This window comes from Pleurodeles waltl, chromosome 12, assembly GCF_031143425.1.
Source record: "Pleurodeles waltl isolate 20211129_DDA chromosome 12, aPleWal1.hap1.20221129, whole genome shotgun sequence".
In the NCBI taxonomy this organism is placed as follows: domain Eukaryota; kingdom Metazoa; phylum Chordata; class Amphibia; order Caudata; family Salamandridae; genus Pleurodeles; species Pleurodeles waltl.
This window is the reverse complement of record NC_090451.1, coordinates 502500480-502515288: the sequence shown is the minus strand read 5'-3', so window position 1 is coordinate 502515288 and position 14809 is coordinate 502500480. Positions and strand designations below refer to the sequence as shown.

At 42.8% G+C, this 14809-nt stretch overlaps 1 protein-coding gene across 4 annotated transcripts in view; it reads left to right on the top strand.

Annotated features, from left to right (window-relative positions):
- PRMT7 (protein arginine methyltransferase 7) overlaps positions 1 to 14809 on the top strand; it is a 424549-nt gene that overhangs the window by 394235 nt on the left and 15505 nt on the right. The window lies entirely within an intron of this gene.

Sequence of the window (14809 nt, the reverse complement as noted above, 5' to 3'; positions counted from 1 at the left end):
TTGCCTTTATTTTTCATTCCGCAAGGAAAGGTAATACATCTGAAGTATGGCTAGGTACAGAGTGCAATATTAATTATACTTTAATCATGCTTGGGCTGGCAAAGAACCAGACCAGTTTTCTACTTGGGGTTCATAGACAAATATTGTTTTGACTTCCATATATGGAGTGCAAAAGTCTAATATATAATAATAGTGACAGGTGCTGTTGCGCTGAGAGTGCTTGGTACTTGAAAGGCATAACTTAGTTATATTTCAAGAGTTTAGTAAACAGGTTTATACAATCAATAGGCAATCAAAAGTTCCCCAGTTGTTGAAGATACTATAGTATATACTATACTGTATTCTGTAAAGACAATATTGTAGCTCTATTTGAACCTCTGATAATACTGGCGCATTGTCTGTGCATGACACACCCTTCCGCAGATGTCTTATATTTAGTCTCTGAAGTGCCCTTTTGTCCAATTGCTGAAAAATGACAAGGGTGGATGAAGCAAAGAGGGTCACGTACCTTGCCAGTTCACATACTTGGAAGGTAGTCTACTTCAGAGTTGGATACATCTTTCTTGATGTATCCACCTTTGTGGCCTGGAAGGTTCACCATCTCCTTAACTGATAAGGTTGAAAAACTTAGAAATGCATCATTTTGGAATGAGTGGTTATATCTGAGATGGAGCAGGCGTAGATCTCCCTAAATTAACGAGAAACCAAGAAACTGTGAGAGGGAACTGACCAGTTCCACATTACATTTCAGTGTTCCTTTCACTTGCAACTTGGAAGATGTGTCTTCTGCATACATATTAATGTGAAATCATGAATTTTGAGCACGTTAGTAGCTTTAGTAGACTGGTAAAGCACCATGAAGCAAAGCAGAGGCCAAAAGAAAGAGCGCAGAAGTCCCATGTATCAATTGCCCAAATGAACTTCAGAAATTTTGATGGGTTGAGAAGTGAGGATTGCAGCAGTTCGTTATGCATCCTTTTGGTTCAGTTAAGCCAACTAGTCTCCCTAAGATTCCATTGAGATGAGCAGACTTCTGATGCTAGGATAGAAGATGGGAACCTTCCATGGCATTACTCAAGATTGAACTGATGTGGCTCAATCACTAGTATGAGATAAGGATTTCCCTTCTTTTTTTTTTTCTTTTTTTACTAGGAATAGATTTCTGATTAAACATCTTGGGAGCTGAAAGCATTATACAATGAAGCTATGTAATGCCAAGACTCTTACTTTTCTTCCTAATTTATGAGCTGTCCGTGTCTGCTGAAAACCAAAAGACTTGAACTCAAGCTAACAAAAAAACTGTTCAGCTGCCCTCCATCTTTTGAACCACACAGACATCACTCACAATCTGTCAACAATTTAAACAAAGAGGGGCATTCATTAAACCACTGGAGGCGCGAGAGCTAAGATATTTGCACATATGCAAAGGTGTAAGCAGTCCTTTTGGCTCCTCTTTATCCTCTGGATATCTGACCTTTTGCATTTGTCAAAAATAATAGCATGCATCTTCAGGTGCCCTTGGCTCCAGTTAAAGGTGTCCCTGCCTTGGAATTGTGTTCAGCTGGATAGAAACTCTTGATGGGAATAGTCCTCCGCTTCAATATTGCCCTTTGTCTAGTGTAGTGTAGGTACCAATAAAATCGAGCCATTTACTTGGCAAAAGGTTCGCTGAACATGAGTCCCTCTGCACTGGACACTGCCTTGAAAGATAGCAAGTTCACCTAATTTCAAGTTGATTTTTAGCAGTGTACCCTTCTGTCTCACAGAAGGGAAAGTGCAGTTGAAATTATCTAAATGTCATGTTGTCCTTTGGGTCCTATCAGTCAGGACATCTGGATCTATGTGTGTGCCAGAAGCATTGGTTACTGTCAATTCTCAGATCTTGTTATGGTGGTGTGGAGGGCTTGACATACGAGTAATTTATCCTAGAAAGCAAGCAATATCCTTTTCATAGCCTCCTATGAGGATTTATTTCTAATGTGCCTGGATTCTTCTTGTACACATCAGGCTTATGGCATTCAGTCTGAAAAATGTTACTCACTTATTAAACTGAAGGTAATATTTTGCCACATGTGAAAGAGGGACTAATTTCAAAGATCTGGGATTAGTCGTGTTCACTAGATTCAGCACAGGGTATTCAGCTCCTCTCTCATGCTGGAAGATTTACCGTGGACTTTCAAATTGCCTTTGTGCTGCCACTCCAGCACCGTGCCACTCCCTAGTTTTACAGAAGAATTCCACCAACTGTCAATGTCTCTGTCGTACCTAGAGTCAGTGATGTGACCATGGGCATTCACCTCCCTCGTATGTCCCATCCACACCTTCACCTTTACCCTTTTGATCCTCCTTTAGGTTGGAGGCCATGAGAGTGGAACATTGACTGCTCTTCAAAAAGCTTGGCAGAGTTTGAAAATACTCCCATTATAGATATATTCTGGTCTCTTGTGTGACCTAAAGCCTTTCCTTGAACCTTTAGTATCTGCCGCCAGTAGGGCTGCTCCTTCGGAAGGTTGTGCAAATTCTGGATCATGTGCAAACATGAGTTTGCATCTGAATCAGAATACTAACTACAACACTGACTTCACACGCTGTAGGTCTATAACATGTGATGTAAGTCGGGTAGAAACTGGAAAAATTGTGTGATAATACTGTGAAATCTGATTTTGCACACCGCAGAATGGTGAAAACATGCAGGGTCTTCCTTCTCCCTCTTTCTGACATCCAAAACTCAGGAGAATGCACATTTTACACACCCTGTCAATACAGCACCTCACAGTATTTGCTGGGTGCACAGCATCTTTGAGGGCCTTGATATGAATCTGGCGTACCATATTGCTAGTACCCAGAAGATTCTTGATAGTCAAATGGGCATTTAATCCCACCAGGTAGAAATGAACCGTAAGTCATTCAGATTGAAATGTGGTTCAGACTGTTATGACATTAACATATGACCCCAGAAGCAGACCTCTGCACTTTATCTGAGGCAGGGGCTTCTTACTTAGCTTTAAAGCAGTGAACCAACCTTTACATATGGTGGAGAATATCACCCAGGGAATAGTCAGAGTGGCCATCATATGATTGAATAGGAAGAGAAAGTATCAATGTCCACACTATATCAATCTGGATAGGAAAAGGGAAGGAGGAATAAGAAAGACCTCTTGGTTTGTGGCAAATCCTGCCAATCTACAACATTTTCTGGCCCAGTTTGTGGAACCCACACTCTCAGAATACTAATCCTCAGTTTTTCAACTACACAGTTAGCCTGTCCCATAACAATAATGAGGAGCATTATTGCTGCTTCTTCTGAGACTGATAAATATGAAGTTGAGGGTACCCACAATGAACCATGTGTTATTAATGTTGCAGGAAGGGGGGTCAAAGCACAATAAACAAGAGTCTGCACTGCCCGTTTGACTTAATCAGTTATCTACAGACCTCTTGATGTCTTCTCTAATACATTTCTTCAATTTAACCATTGTACAGAAAAATAATACATGAACATTAGAGGTTTGATATACATATAGATTTCTTTAAAGTGTCATATTTGCATCACTATATTTTAATTTGTGTGTTCCCTAATTCACATTAAAATAATACATATACACTTCACACTCACGCTCAACAAAACCTATTATTAAAACCATAAAGATACATCTGTCCAGGTCGAAAAATACATATGATCGCATGCAGCGATTATATTACAACGGGCAAAATATTGCCCCGAGCACTGCTGAGAAAGCTGTGAGGTCAGCATGCATTTCAATGCTACAGTTGTGATGAAAGGCACCTTCTTCAGGGACAAGGCAGATATACGTCAGGGTACAAGAGACATCTGCCTTCTGAAGATGCACTGAACATGCAGAGACTTTCTATCCTGCTATAATTCTTTTTCTAGCCACATCTTATATCTCATATCTATAACTACTGAATGAATACCGTTCCGCTAGGTCATTTTTGATGTATAACACCACATTTTTCAATGAATCACACAGCTTCTCCAAGTCGGTCACTCCATTTTCAACTTGGATCAAATTAGGAGGACTGATAACACCAATCTATACACATACATGAAATGCAGTGAGAATCCACACAAACTCACTCGAAGTAGAGGCGCAATAAAGCATTCTGTATCTGAGTTACTTTGACTAATTGTAAAATACGTATTATGAATATTATCCCTTTTCTGCTCTGGGTATTCCCCTGCTTGAGTTGTATGTGCAAGTCAATCAATCAAAAGTGAATACGTATAATATGGCGCACATTTAGTTTATGTTTTGAAATGTGACAATGAAACTTAAATTAATTTGCAGTATTTAATTTAATTAAACTCTGACTTCTTTATTTTACATTCGTTTGCTATCAAATGATAAGACTTTCAAGAAGGTTTGCAAATATGTGGCTCATTTATTTATGTTATTCAAGAGAACCCAGTCTCAAAAAATCAGAATATGACAAGAGCATCAGGCCACTCTTTGTTAATTGTGTATGCTAAGAATTTGTATCAGCAGTGAAATGGGGTTTTGAAACTGAGCACAGAGAGTGAAAGGGAGAGGGAAATCTTCAAGCCAGGCAACACTGGGACAGGTCATACAGAATCATAGCTCTATTCCCACCTGAAAGCTACCGGGACGGGAGGCACTTCGTTTTCGCTCGCTGACTTAGCGCTGTTGACCTTGTGAGCCAAGAGTAGCCGGCCTTGCTGTTTAATTAAACATAGGCTTTACTGTACAAACGGGCCTAGAGGTGTATGCCATCTCTGCATATTAAAATACGTTTTATTTTCTGCTGGGCCAGAGCTAGATTACGTTTTAGAAGTAGCAGTATAAGGGTAGGATTGCTATCAATTTTTATCAGCAATCATGTTTGAGTGGGCCCTCTTATTCCCGCTTTTAGTAAATGTTCCTGCTGACATTTTATTTGTCTTCATTGTGATTACAGTTCCTATTGTGTGCACTAGATTAGGTTTTTGATTTTTTTACCTTTAAAATGTATCTCCTGTGTTCTAATGTTTTTCAGTGTGTAAATCTGTAATGAAAGAGGGTTTGTGGTTCCACTAATTATCCTTCTAATGTCTCATGGGATTAATCATTACCTTGAACAAATCTCGGTCAAATAGTGCTCAATGGGTTGTGGTGTAGTTGCAAAACAAGTTTTCTAATTTGGGTTGGCGCATTGACTTAGTCCTTAGTGCCAGAGGGTCTAGAAAACTGACGTCCGTGTTCTTAAAAAAATCAAGGAAATGTATCATGCTGTGCAAACTGATTATATGACAGATATGCATTTTAGAATAAATCTGTTGATAATTCATTAACTCAAGGGTCTATTTCCGGTTAATTGTGCTTTTGCCGAGTGTCACAGGATCACCTGTGGAACCGTAAGCATTGCCTAGAAAACAGGATACTCCGCACACCTATTTCTTAAATGTGCATAGTCATATGGATGACATCATCGCACTGGTACCGTTATCACCTGGAGAGGTCATTGTGATTTGACAGGCCCGCACAGATGTTCAAAAGAATCTAAGAGTTGACGAATATGATCGCTCGAACATGAAGAGGAAGCAGCCACACTAAGCTGGAGTGCAATAGTCACTTTGCAAAGCTCCCTCTACTTGAAAGTAACTACTTAACAAACTGAGAAAGACTGGGTTTGAGTTGAGCGTTTCAACACCTGGTTCCGGTGCCTTAGAGTCTTGCCGTTTCAAGCGATACTTGTGGCAAGACACCATTGCCCCATTCTCACTGGCAGATGTACCATGTATGAGGCCACATGCCTGCTCACTTTGGGTGTGCCAAGATGACACTAACTTTAATGTATCAAATATTGTATAGAGGGGAAGAGCCATTCACTGATATGATGACACTGTATTAACATTTCTTACATCCCTAAGCTATGAAATTGAACCATATCTAATTCACTCTAAACTTCTAAAATAGAAACTGGGGGAAACGTTGCTTAATGTGTAGGGAGTACTGCTAAGAAAGATGACAAACAAGCATAGAAAGTGGTCATTGAATGATCACCATTTGCATGGGGCAGTGTTTCAAAGTAAAGCCTTTGGAAAAAGTAGTTTATTTTAAACTACTGTGAAAGAGAAGTACATTGAAAGAAACATAGTAGAAGTGCCGCCAGTCAGCCGGAGAATCTAGTTGAACACTGTGCCATGGCTGCTAATAACAGTACTGATAATAAGAGCCAAACCTGGGTTACAACCTTTCACCAGCAAGTTTCTGAGCATGTCCACAGACCCTTATCTGTTTTATGTGCAGAGGTGGAGTCAGGATCCACGTTGTTTGCATATTTTGAGTATTGATCTTTTAAACCAAATTTGCCTCTCCTGGAACTTTTCCTCAAATTTACAGGCCCGGTATGAATTCTGTCTGTGAGTTTCTCCTAAGTTTATGAGCAAAAGAGAGTTGTAGGGATTTGTTTGCCAGCAGACTGCTCTTTAGTCGGCATAACCTATGTAACTCAATGTGTTATTAAAATGATTAAATTCAGCGTATTCAAGTTATTTTTATCACATTATGAGCAGTATCCTGCAATACTCTTATTGTGATTTTAAAGATAATCAATAAAGAAAATTACCAAAAACAAACAATAACAGTTGTGCATGGGTGTAGAAGGATGAGCCCATTGGTGCAATAAAGGCAGCAGTCTTACGGTTCAACCACTGATGGAGCCAAACAGCAAGAACAGGCCTAGAAATGTTCCCTTTTATTAAGGTAAAATGCTTCTGTGGCAAAGTGTTATCGTTTACGAAACCCTGAAAATCTCTGTATGGTTCCTGAGTGTTCACAGGTGTAACTGGGAGGTGCAGTAAATGGTCTGATGCATATATTTAACCAAAGTGGAGTCTCAGTACTGATTAGAGGCTATGCCTTGGAAGTGCAGCAGTGTTTTCGATTGGGCAGAGAATTCTACATTAGCAAGAAGGAAGTCTAGATCGAAAACCTGTGAAGCTGGTTTGAGCTGAACCACTTCAGTCTTGTCTGACAAGTGTCTGCTCTCATTTAACTGCAGCCAAACTCAGGTCCTGAAACCCTCAGGGACTTGAGGAAAAAGAGACTCTCAGTCACAATAGCAAGCTGTATATGTTTTAGAACATGAAACTGACAAAACTGATGATAGGTGGCAATCATTTAGACTGAACGATGACCTTGGACAATGCGACACCACCAATGAGGTCACCGTCCGCTCTCCTATTCGATTCCAAGACCTCCACACATTTGAAAGCACTGGATTGAAGTCTAAGTAAGTAAGTTTATTGTCTGATTACTTAAAATCTTCACAATACATTCACACCAATCACTAGGAGTAAGAAAAAAAAGTTAGAAACACACAAAAGATAATCATTAAAAACCAAGCAAACTAAAATGCTGTGTTGTTAGGACTGGAACCATAAATACAAATTAATATTATTGTGGTCGTAGAGACCATACAAAATAAAATGCATTCAAAGGGCTAAGAAATGTGTGTGCAAACATAGTGTTGGAAGCTTTTGGTCGATTTCAAATGCAGTTCGACAAAATGTACGACTCATTAAAGTCATTCAATCTAAAGTGCATGAAGAAGTACAATCGTGGGCAACACCTCAAAAGTAGATCACCATTATTTGAATCATTAAGACCATACACGGCAAGGCACATTGGGGAGATAAAACTATGTGGACAATAATAACTGTTATATCAGCCTTGTCTTAAACCTCACATTGCCTCACAACTCCTCACAATTAATCTTATTACAGTGAAAAGGATCAATTCAAATTGAGATATTTGTTTGGGGTTTAAGCTGCGTTTGCAGTCCTGGTACTAGTAGATATCAGTCGCGGCTCGTGGGTGTAAAAAGGGGCGGGGTGGGGTGGGGCGCACGTGGGGGGAGCAGTGGAGTGGCGGGGGGGAGAAAATATTAATAACATTAAAAATAAATAAATAAACATACCTTTATGCCGTGCAGCGCCGTGCTCTGCTCCTCTGCTGACTGGAGACAGGCACAGGCTCCCAGCCTGGCCTGCGGCCAATCCTGCGGGGAGTGCCCAGCCCGGGTGCTCCCAGGCAGACTGGGAGCCTGTGCAGGCTCTCTCCAGCCCAGAAACTGTGTTGCTGGGCTGGAGAGAGCCCACTGTGCATGTGTGTTAGGCCGGCCAGAGACAGCCGGTCAAACACACATGCACTTTGAGGGGGAGTGCTGAGCACTCCCCCTCACACTCGTCACCCCGTGGTTCCGCCCCTTTACAAGGAAACAATAATAAAAAAACGCCCCTCCGCCCTCATGGAGGAGCCACCCCTGGTAGATATGGCAAATGCAGGTTGACAGAATTACTAAGGTGCAAAGTAAAGTGTAAAAAGGATATATATACAGTCTTAATAATGATGACTTTGGCAGCATTGTCTTTAGCCTAGTGCCGCAGATGTAATTCAACCTTGTTTGAGTCAATAAAGCTGTACAACGTAAGAGGTGTTAGAGGGATAAAGCTATCCATGAAGTGGTGAAGATTTTTGCAGCATATTCTTGAACATAATGCCACTCATTTATCATTATAGCAAAGAACTTAGAGATTCCTGCTAAGTCGATCTGAATCATGCACATGTAGACATAGTAGACAGCCTCCTTACATGATCTTATTCCTTGCTGCAAAAATATTGGTCTAAATAAGAGGCGCCTTTATGGCAACAATTCAGAACAGCAACATAATAAGTGGATCACTGACTGCTTGGCCTTGGTGCACAGTATACACTGCTGTGAGCTTGATGCTTGCATTTTCCAATGTGTTCTAAACTCACTAATAGGTAAGGTCAGGAGCCTGGTGTTCAAAATGTCCCCAAGGGCCTGCCTCCCCAGAGCAGCTATCAAGTATTGCTGCCATATCGGGACACATGTGAATTATATAAACCCAATGCACCCGAATCGGCATGGTCATGGATAGATCTTGTTCCTTTGGAAGAATCCTGCGTGGCTTCTTTAGGAGCCTTTTTTAATATTGGTGGGGTTACAATTTGCTCAATTAAGCTTTCCTCAGTAATATTTAAAGTTACGGCGCTATGAAAATAGCGGGCATAGGACTGGCTGTCAATAAAAATTATGGTAAGAGCTTGTTTCATTGATCCAGTATCAGCCCTCATTACATTATTGTAGTACTCAATAATGTCATTTTTACACTCCATATCCATAATTGAGAGTCCAAATTCTAGCCGGATCAATGTACTCCTTGCAAGTTTTGAGAGCCCAAAAATGATCCTGTATGAAGGATATGCAAGATGCTGATTTTCCAGGACCCGCAAGATGACCATAGCTTATTGTGGGCAATAGTGTGTCTCAAATTATAGTGCAAATCCCGCCCACAGCTGGGTTTTGTAGCTAGCGGTGTAGTTTAGTTAAGGAGGATGTTGTTTCTGGTTGATTTCACGCATGTTGCTCTTGCTTGAAGAGAGACTTTGCCAGAATCTGACAACCAGACTCCACGATAGTTATATTTAGTTGACGTGGCAGTGCTCATGTCATGTATCCAATGTTCCATATCAACTACTGTTTTTTTCACTTGTTGACCAAAGATAAGAAGTTGCTTTTTTAGGGTTGACCAATAATGAATTTGCAGTGTTATAGCTATGTAGGATATTCAGGGCCCTCCTCATTTGAACTCGTGCATGGTCCTGAATTACCCAATCATCAGCATACTATTTGATGGGCAGCTTGGGTGCTCCGAGCCTGGGGGGGCATACAGGTTCCCCATCATAGGTGCCAGGCCCAAGTCTGCTGTGTAGAGGTTCAACAATATTAATGCAAAAACGCATCCCTTCTTCAAGCCCTTGATTTTTGGAGTGTCATGAGATTGAGTTAGTTTAACCTAGATCCAGGTATCTGAGTATAGGGCATTTATGGCACCCAGTAGCTGCTTTGGGATGCCCAATGCAGCAAGTTTAGCCCATAATGTTTTTGGTCAATAGGGTCAAAGGCTATGCTAAAATCTATGAAGCATGCATATTACAATCTGGCTCCTTTGTTTATTGATCTATCAATCAGGTATGACAGGGCAATGCCATTATCTATTGTGAAGGCTTTAGAGCGGACGTGGTAATATGTTGTTAGTAATGACTCAGGCTTCTAACTCACACAAAAGCAGCTTGGCAAATGCTCTCTTCCACATCCAACAAGGCAATTGGTCTGTAATTTTCTGAAGCCATGTTTTCACCCTTTTTATAGATAGGATATAGGATTGAACCCCTCCAAGAATCTGCAGTGTTGGTGGTTATCAGGCAGGACTTGAAAAGAATGTGCAGGTGATGTGCCCAATATTCCACATCTTCCCTGAAATCACTGCCAGGCAGGCTGTTTGGCCCAGGGGCGCCATCCCCCTACATATGGTTTTAAGGATTTTGGCAATAGCTGCCTCTGTCACCATAATTTGCTCATCCGTGAGAGTCGCACTCAGACCGTCAAAGAATTCACACAAGGAACCTTCTGGTATCTTAGTATCAACGTAAAGATGATGTGCATGGGCTATCCAGTTTGAAGTCCATAGCAATTACCTGTCGGCACCACTGTATCTATTGAGATGACAAGTGCCCAATCCAGGCTGGGAGACTCAATTAAGATATTCACTTAGTTATGTTTAAGGGTGACAGATGCTTCTGAGAAGGGAAATATAGTGTGGGAGTAGTTGGGGGAAGGGGTTGTTTATGTTAACTCGAAGGTCAGCTTTTTTGTTATAGGGTTCTGTTTTGTTTGTGACAGTCTTATACAGGCCAATGTCCTTCTCACAGAGCACCACACTAATTCACTCCCCATGCAGAGCCCGCACTATGAAGCTGCGGGGGTCCAAATTCAAATAAGTCTAAATCCCCACTCCAATGGGCATGTTCACAGTCATATTGGGAATGTCAGCAGCCCTAAAGATCTTATCAAATGCACCATGGTCCTGAGATTTGCCAAAAGACGTATCCCAGCTGTTCTGCTGTTACAGGAGTCCTACTTGTTGGTGAACAAATGCCCTCTCTTAGCCTGCTTTGTATAGGATAGGGTGTACTACTCTGGGTACACAAGAGGGTCCTGGGGGCAGCAATTTTTTTTTTTCCACCAAACATTCCCTTATGTAGTCTCTTGAATATTACATGACTCCTGGGGTAAATATGTAGTGGTGGATGGTACACTGGAGGTGTACCTTTTCTCATTTGTGTGTTTACGTCCCACCACTCCTGTGTAATGATACTCTAGTAAAATTCTGGGACCTGATGTAGGAAAGGGCCCTTGTTTGCATGGTTACCTCCCCACCTTTTGCCAGATATTGATGCCAACTTGACCGAGAGTTTGCTGGGATCCCGCTAACCAGGCCCAAGCACAGTGTTTGTTCCCAAACACTGCACCATTGATTCCACAATCGGCACACCCCTGGCACACAGTTAAGTCCCTTGTAAAAGGTGCTACCCATGGTACCAGGGTCCCTGTGTCCACGGAAGGTCCCCAGTGGCTGCAGCATTAATTATGCCACCCTGGGGACCCGTCACCAAGCACATGTACATTGCCATTGCAATTTGTTTGTGCTGGTGGAGAGAAAAAGACAAGGTCGACATGGCATTCCCTCCCAGGGTGCCATTCCACCAACCACTGCCTGGGAATTGTACAATAAATATTTAACTGCAAGAAGGTTAGCTCTTGCTTTAAGAAATAATACTTGCTACCACTGCCTGAGACTATATCTCAGCGATGGCAAAATATAGAACCTAATAGGCCTGTTTACTTTTTACTTGTTCCTTCTATTAGGAAAAGGATCAATATTGCTGATAACCGCAAATAAAAAACATACTGGAATTATTGCATTAGATGCCCTTGAGCAATATAGGTGAGTGGTTCATTGCCCCACATATTTCATCAAGTTAAATAATTTAAATTTAAATTATCTTGGCAGGATTATAATAAATAAATATAATTCCCCTTGTCTCTAGGTGCTACTAATTCAGAGGAATCCCCAGTCCTGATGATGACCCATTTCTGATTGATGTCTTAATAAGGGTCAAAACTTCGACAAAAATGATCAATATGGATTACTGTAAAATAATATAGTGACTTCAAGACTCCTGGATTGAAAGAATCATTTTGAAGTTCACTGTTTGTTGTCATTTAACCACATTTCTGTATATATTGTACATAACACTAGCGCTTTATTTATTACAATATTCACTTTCACTGTGTTGTTACTTTTAGAGCACATAGAAATTAATTTTAAGTTTATTTACAAATACAAGAGGTCATATTGGATGTTGTTATAAAGAAATAAAATGCATACCAACTTAAAAATACGATATAGAATAGAATCATAATTTGTTTTACAGTGGGAGTCTAGGTTTATACTTCCCCCTTCTTAGCCAAAATTTGTATTTACTTATATTGAGTACATTGGCTGGGAGTTTGTCATTACGACCTCCACAGCTCCATAATGGCTTCACAGAATACTGGGAAGTTTAGTATCAAACTTCTCAGCACAATAAACCCACACTGATGCCAGTGTTGGATTTATTGAGAAATGCACTCAGAGGGCATCTTAGAGATCCCCCCTGTATGTTGACCAAACTACTAGTGCAGGACTAACCAGTCTGCGCCAGCCTGCCACTTTCAGACAAGTTTCTGACTGCATAGGGTGAGAGGCTTTATGCTATCTAGTGCCAGAAACAAAGCCTGCCCTGGGAGAAGGTGCTTTACACCTCCTGCCTGCAGGAACTGTAACACCTGGCGGTGAGCCTCAGAGGCTCATGCCTCTTGATAGTGGAGATGCCCCCCCTGACAAAGCCCCACTTTCTGTGGCGAGTCCAACAGGAAGATTAGGGAAAACAAGGAGGAGTGACCACCTCAGCTGGGACCACCCGTAAGGTGTCCTGAGCTGAGGTGACGCCTCCTTACAAAAATCCACTATCTTGGTTTGGAGGACAGGGACCAATAGGGTTAGATCTGTGTCCCCCTCCCCAAAGGGAGTGGAGACAGGAAGGGTGTAGCCACCCTTAGGGACAGTAGCCATTGGCTACTGCCCTCTGACCCCTGTAACGCCCCTAACACCAGATTTTAAGGGCTCCCCTGAACCTAGCTCGTCGGATTCCTGGCAACCTCACAAGAAGAAGAAGGACTGCTAAGCTGTCCCCCAGTAGAGAAGACTGAGACGCAAACTGTCTTGGCCCCAGCCCTACCGGGCTGTCTTCAGCCTCCAAAGCCCTGCTAAAAGAAGGCCACACATCCTGCAGGAACAGCGACCTCTGAAAAGCCTCCAGAGGACTGCCTGCATCACAAGGGACCAAAAACTCCCATGGACAGTGGCCCTGTCCAAGAAGAACTCCATCCAAGGACTCCAGAACCGCCTCGGATCCGTGAGTCCTATCCACTCTGCACCCAACTCCTACGGCCCGTGTCCATGTGGCCCAACCAACTAGATTCTGAGCAAGGGCCCATCCTGGGTTGAACCCTCCTGTCCAACACGATGATGCCTTTAGCCTGAATCGGAGGACCCACATGACCGTGACAGAACCGGACAAAGATACTCGTCACCAAAAGGTACTCTGCACCTGCAGCCCCCTGGCCTTGGGGAACCCGATCTCTGGTGCAGCAATGTCCAGCAGACAGCCCTCCTCCTTGTCTAACCTGTGGTTTTCCGGAACTGACCCCCTGGACCCAGCCTGCAGCATCTACGTGACCACAGGGTACCCCTATAGGAAAGCATCAGGAGCCCAATGCTGTGTTTCCACCCTGCAACCGTCCGCCCCTGCGCCTCTGAGGGTGTGTGTTTGGTGCTGACCTGTGACCCTCCCCCCCAGTGCTTCTCTAAGCCCCCCAGGGCTGCCCTCCAAAGATGCAGGTACTTACCAGCAAGTAGGCCTGATTTAGAGTACCCCCAGGCTCCATAGGAGCCCATTTTAAATCGCCCTCATCTTTGACCTCTGCAATCGGCCTGCCCCGTGTTGTTGGTGGTGTATGTTTGGGGTTAACTTGAACCTCGACCAGTGGCTTTCCTACCCCCCAGAGACTGGAACTGTAAGTCGTGTACTTACCTCAAAACTGTATTAACTTTTCTTCCCCCGTAGAACTGTTTCGGAAAATTGCAGTAAACTTTTAACACAGATTATTGCTATTTACTTGAAAACGTATAATTTGCCAATTTGAAACAAAGTAGTATTGATACATATGTTGGATACTTACTTGCAAATGTTCTTACCTGCAACTTAAATCTCGTGGTTCTAGAAATAAGGTAACACAATATATTTTTGTAATATAAAAACCATTGGCCTGGAGTTAGTCATTGAGTGTGTGCTTCATTTATTGCCTGTGCATTTACAACAAATGCTTTGCATTACCCTCTGATAAGGCTAACTGCTCGAACACACTACCACAAAACAGAGCCTTAGTTTTATATACTTTAGCCTCGTTTAGACCTCTGGGGAACCCTTGGTCTCTGTGCACACTATGGCCCTCATTCCGACTTCGGCGGGCACCGCCCGCCGGTCGGAAACCGCCGAAAGACCGCACCGCGGTCATAAGACCGCGGGGGTCATTTTGACTTTCCCGCTGGGCCGGCGGGCGATCGCCAGAAGATCGCCCGCCGGCCCAGCGGGAAAGCCCCTGCAACGAGGAAGCCGGCTCCGAATGGAGCCGGCGGAGTTGAAGGGGTGCGACGGGTGCAGTGGCACCCGTCGCAATTTTCACTGTCTGCAAAGCAGACAGTGAAAATCTGTAAGGGGCCCTGTTAGGGGGCCCCACGACACCCGTTCCCGCCATCCTGGTTCTGGCGGGAAGGGGGTCGGAATCCCGATGGCGGCGCTGCAAACCGTCGGGA